This window comes from Cyprinodon variegatus, unplaced genomic scaffold, assembly GCF_000732505.1.
Source record: "Cyprinodon variegatus isolate N-32 unplaced genomic scaffold, C_variegatus-1.0 Scaffold6, whole genome shotgun sequence".
Lineage (NCBI taxonomy): Eukaryota > Metazoa > Chordata > Actinopteri > Cyprinodontiformes > Cyprinodontidae > Cyprinodon > Cyprinodon variegatus.
Window position 1 is genome coordinate 1,158,399 of NW_015150459.1, and position 6,433 is coordinate 1,164,831.

The following is a 6,433-nucleotide window of genomic DNA, read 5'->3' on the forward strand; positions in this document are numbered from 1 at the left end:
AGATAGATAGATAGATAGATAGATAGATAGATTAAAAAAAGAAATTAAAAAGCTTCTCCCTACAATTCAGAGTATCAAAGCAATTTTAAAAAATTGTTAAAACATTAGTCAAACTAAAATAAGACTGACCATGAAAGGAAATCTGGTTCATTTTTGCTTACATCTCTATCGTGCGTTTTGACTGAAATTTCACAAATTAGCTGTATTTGGCAGGAAACAGCAATAATAAATAAATAAAAAATAAAAGAATTACAAAAATCAGCTCTCATGTCCAAAAACATTGAAAAATGCAGAACAACAATGGAAAACAGAAAAATAGCACCGGATCAACATGTAAGCAATGTAACAAAGACTTGATGAATGATGAGTTTGGTTGATTAAAGAAATTTTATCAGAAAACCACAAGAAAATGTGAGGTACAATTTTCTGTATAGCGTAAGGCTCAAGCACCGACACATGGGGATGTATGTTATGCTATATTATCAAGACGATTTATCTAATGTAAGCGATCATGGCTTAGATTGGAAATATCAGAGTACATCAAAGAGGCAAAGGATCCAAAATTGTTAATTCAATAACAAACAAATCAACTCCAAAGACACCAGTAGATTAGAAGCATCTGGATTCCAGACCAGCGGGATTAACTTCATGCAGTGGCCAGCCCAATCCCCAAAGCTTAATCAGCAAACAACAGAAAAACTGTGAGCTGACTAAGTGCTGTTTCTGAGGCAAGATCAAAACAATGTGGTGGAAATGCAGCATGTGGTCCAGTGGTTCTGGGCCGTAACACCTATTCATAGATGCTAGAAGTCTGTCAACTTTAACACAGATGTGCAGCAATGCTCAGAAAAATAGGTAATGCAAATGAATGTCCCTGGAAAGAGAAATATTTAAGTTTTTTCAGGGTGCACAATAGGTTTTTGTGCACCCTGAAACTGCTATTTCTTGACAGCCTAATATTCCTTTTTTCCTTACTTCCTGTAGAGTGATAACAGATAAGAATGTTTCCACATATTTGCTTTAAAATAGAATGTATAATATTTCCAATGCATTTGCATTAATGGAAACAAAGAATATAATACTTTTTTTTTTTTGCTGATCTCACTTTTGCAAAACCTTATGTTTTTTAATAGATTTGAGTTTTAACTGTCTCACAGCAATAAACCCAAATCATAAGCCCTCACTGGTATTTGTGAGCCTTCAGAAAAATTTGAAGTGAAATATAAAATAGAAATGTGGCAAAGACAACTTTTATGATATAACCGCAGGGAATTGCAAAGCCTTTAGGGAGGCCATTCACATCGTAACCGGCATAAATAAGATGTCAACAAACAGTCTGGTTCCATTCAGGACTTTCCCACAATGATTGAGCGACACTGGATGAAGCTGCTGCAGTTTTAATCATACAATGCAGGGCTGTGGAGTTTGAAACACTAGACAGAAAAATAAAATGGAAGCTAGAGTCATTACTCTTTTTAGCTCCCTCTTATTAAGTTTGAGCCCAGAGGAGTGTGCTGGAGGAGTGTAATCGAGATAATAACAGCTCTACAGCTGCTGATGGAGAGTGTGGAACCAAGCCAGTTTGGAAGTGATTATGCTGAACATCAGAGGGCAGGTTACCTTCATAGCACATTCTGAGGACAGGAACCAACAGGTCAAATTAGACAAGGCTGGATGGATGTTAAAGGTGAAGACGGTGGGGCCTTTTTTAGTGGAAATATGAAAAAACAATAATACTCTAAAACACTATCAAGCTGCATGAGAAAATAATTGTGAAAATAGTAGTTATATGATTACTGTGATTACTTTTTGAATCTCCAAGCTATATTTTAAGAACAGAAACTTCTCCTTTAGAAGTAAAATAGATAGAAGTGACAGATTCAATCTTTCACCAAAATAATCTCCCAAACGCTACAAGCTGTGTAATTAAAGCCACCCACATCAGTGGGTACACAACACTATGTTTTGTCCTCTGAATCATTCAGGCATCTGCTTCCTGTTTGCCCCCTGCCCCATCTCAAAAGCTTAAACTCCGTGAAATCATTCAACGCTGCCGCACTTCCTCTCCTCTGCAGCTCCATCCTGCTGTCCCCCTCTGCTAGGAACTGTTGACTCATGGTTGACTAAGTCAACAGCACTAAACAGAAGCATCCATCTGTACCACAGTGAGACCTGACGGTCATTTATATCTTTATAGGACAACCCCTCCACACACATCCATTTGTGTACGACCAATTTCATTTCAGTAACACTGACATTACAAATGAGTTGATTTAACAGGTTTTAGGGGCTAACATATGAGCAAATACAAATGGAAGACAGAGGTTGCAATGGTTAAGAATGCATGCCTTCATGCATGCCTTCAGCTTGAATTTACGAGTCCTCCACTAAAGTTTAATTTCACCCTACAAATGAGGAGCTAATGCATGAGCTGACATGTAAAGTTGATTTTCAAAAGCTATAGCTAACCCTGCAGAAGTATCCTCTATTCTATATTACTTCAGGCATGGAAGAGAGAATATTGGAGGTGTTTCAAATTGGTTCGGTAAACCTTTCATGCAGTAGAATGTCACTCAAATACATGACATACATCATCAGACAATAATAATCAGACATACAGAAGATTTTATGTTAAAGGCCCATTTGTACATTGCATTTGCCTTTGGTAGAGGGTAGGCATATTAAACAAAGCCATGAAGAAATAGCAATGTCTCACTGTGTGGAAGCAAATAAAGTTTAAAGCATATGTAAACAATTATTTCGATTACTGTATATTCAAAGAATATAACATAGAATATAATTTGCATCAGAACACTTTTCTAATGCAAAAAGAGTAAATGGGGTCATCACACCCTGTCACACTAGGTAACAGACTTGGTGTAACACCGGATTATGACTCCCAGTTGTTTTAAACAAAAAATAGGCTGTTCCCTTTGTAACAAAGAATGTTTAAGGCTAAATGTGTCGGGTGGATTATGGCTACGTGTTGCAACACAGTAAAGGATGGGGTAAGCATTTTTACTTTCCCAAAATCCTATAAATAGTAAAAGTTGTCAGAAGCAAAAAGTTGATTTCTGTGAATTTCTCTTCCCCAACTTCCTTTTCACAAAGCTTCATCACACAAATAAATCTCTGCCTTAAAGCTACAGTGTACAATAATTACAGTGTTTCTCTGACAGAAAGAGTCCAGGAAGAATAGCTATACTTGGTACGACTGGAGTTCATAATAAATACAAATACAAAAAAACAGTTATTATAAATAAGTATATAATTTTTTTTATTACTATTTGAGTCTCAATCTAGAAATGATGCCAGAAATTGCTATTTATAATTACATAGGAACAGTTGGAGCATTTGTGAATGCAGACATCATTGTGCTATGGCAGCGCAAACCTGACAAACTAGTGATCAAATGTCACTGCAGCAAGTTAGGCTAATAGTACCGTATATAAAGTCTGTATTCTACACAGACTAATAAAATGCTATTTATAAAATAATCTTCGTAAACTGGCCGGTCATTATGAAGATGGCCAATTTCAAGTGTTGGTTGTTGCGTTTTGGATGATTTTTTTTCTTTTAGCGAACATGTATCTTTCTCCTGTGCTTGGTCCATGTTTGTTTTGGTCAGAGTGCAAATAAATGGGAGACAAATAACCCGGACAACAGGCAAGGTGAGATGGCGTTTCCTGAGTTCAGACAGAAAAACAGGAAATCGGTGCAAGATCACCGGCTGAGACAGCTCCAGAACTGGGAGGAGTGGGCTGTAGATGGGAGGAGGACGGGTGTGGATCAGAGGAGCTGGCAGGTAAAATTGAGAAATTGAGCAGGATGAGAAAAAGCAACATCTTTTCAGTGTCTGTGCTGGTGGTAAGACCAGGAAACAGTCCTTGCAGTGTTGAATTAAAACAGATTTTTAAAAGCTATTCACAAACCACTTAAGAACATTGCCCGCTTCGTCCTTTGTCAACATTATTTTCTCTATCTTCCATTTTTCTCCATGTCACTGAGGATTACACACTAACTTTTAAAATGATCAATCCAAAACTACATGACAAGTATGCAAGACATCTCATGCCTTATCAGGACAAATAGTTCTGCGAGTGAATCAACAACCAGATCTGGAAGTTGCTTCCTGTTCAAAGGGAGTTTTTCTCTCCACTGTCGCAACAAGCATGCATGAGGGATTGTTTTCAAGACAATCAGCTGGTTTACCTTAGATACAAAACTTTGAACCAATCTGACTGTATGATCTGTTTGAATTGTCTCTGTAACGTGCCTTGAGAGGGCATGTGTTGGGGATCTGCGCTATATAAACTTAATTGAATTGAATAGATTATTTAAAAGATGGTTTGTGCTGTATAAGTTATATAATGTGACATTTTTTAATAGCAATTATTACTTTAAATGTATCCTCTATTGGTCAGCTGACCTACCTGAATTTCAGAGTTAATTAAATGTAGAACTAATCTGCAAAACCTCCAGCAATTCTATCCATGATAATCAAGCACATATTGGCTTGTTTTTAGCTGTGTCTGGTCAAAATTAATCACACATCACATGTTGGTATAAGAACTGTGAGGTAGAAGCTAGAGTAAATATAGAAATGTCTGTGAAAGCAGCACAGGGAGTTGAAATGGTTTAATAAAAGAAATACAGTAACTTGCAGTCAGTCATAGGAACCTGAGAGCATGGGGGAAGAACAAAGAATTTGTCCATAGCAACAGAATGATCCACTAGGAAACAATTAGTATCACCAAGCTTATATACTGAGGAAGGGTTGGAGAAATAAGTAAAAGCAAAGCAGCTGAAGGAGTGAGTTAACTAACGAGAATGGGCTGAACCTGAAAACATGTAAGCTACCAATCAATGAAAGGAGATAAACAGAGATAAGAGTAATAAAAGTAAAGTAAAACAACCAAACACAAAGATAACACCTTTGTAACTTAAACTGCACAAGGAAAACAAACTAAAAAAAAAGGTCTAAAGAACATAACAATACAAAACAATCACAATAGAAAATCAACAATTTAAGAGTCAAATTGAGTTTTTTAGTGCCAAAAAACAAGGTAGTGTGAAAATACAACAGATATCCTTAAAAGTTTTCCACACTGTGATAGTTTTCTCAGACTAAGGTTTACCAGCAACATTACTGTAGCTTAGGTAAACCATGATGACTCAAACATAGACTGATTATGCACGGAGAAGGAAATCTTTCAGCTCCTTGAAGTCATTTCCACCATTTTACAAAACCAATGCATGGGCACTGATGATGATACAAAGCCTTCTGGTTGCACGGTTGTGAGAAAAGGACGTTTCAGCGCATCAATTCCCATCTGAGTCACAAGGTTTTTTCAAAACCTGATAAGAAAAAATCTGTCAGAAGTCTGCGAGAGTTTCTAGAGATTTATTTATTCCCATTTTTGATAAAAGAGACGATTGTGGCAAATTCCATGTAGATATAATTTACCACAGAATTCCTCTTTGAATTGAAAATCTCTAGATAAAGCATAATTGCATGATCTCCAATTTGAACTGGAGGCATCGCTGATTACCTTAAGTTTTATTATTTTTTGTACATAAATTAGACAAAAACTCTGTTCTATTTAACCTCATATATCTTGGGAAGCCTTTAACTGCAGTTCAGGTAGCCTTTGGCATAGATTCTTAGAAATGACTTAGAAATAAATGGAAGTATTATAAGCTACAAGCCAGGATGCAGCTCAAAGCCAAAAGTAATAAATGATGCAAGCCCTTTATTCTTTTTGAATATAGGCCTTCTTAAATATCGAGACCTATATCCACTACAAATAGATTAAGGAGTGAATTTAGGAACTGAATGAATGCTGCACAGAACTGTGAATTAGCGATAAGTGCAGCATGCATTCTTCAGCTCTCCCAGTGACAGGGGAATGTAAAAACAGAACTCCCTTGGAGTTGGAAACCATCTGGTTCACTTGTAATCAGCTTGTGCAGTGTCAGGGTGTTTACACTAAAGCTGCATGCTTTGAAAAAAAAACAAAAAAAAAAACATGCAGGACATCATAAATCAGCTTCCTAAAACGCCCTCAGTTTATGCAACCTCAGCAGAGTGTGATGCTTATCGGTGATGAAATGCGTCATTTAAAATAGGAAGCAGCCAAGCTGAACCATTTATAGGGCCTCGTTTTGGCTGCTTTTTGTTCCATTTTCAATATAAATATTTGTAAAAAGTTTCAATGGGATGCAGGTAGTTATTAGATTGTGAAGTTTAAGGTGATTTTAATTTGAGGGTTGAGGAAATTCTTTGAGAAAATAATTATTTCCAGCTTTTAATTTCATTGTCCTAACCCTCACACCCTCCAAGCTCTATTGGGATTTCCTTATCTTTTTTTGGTTCATTTGTTGAAATGGAATAGAAATCTCCAAAGAGGGAATGAAATTCCGAGGCTGCAGC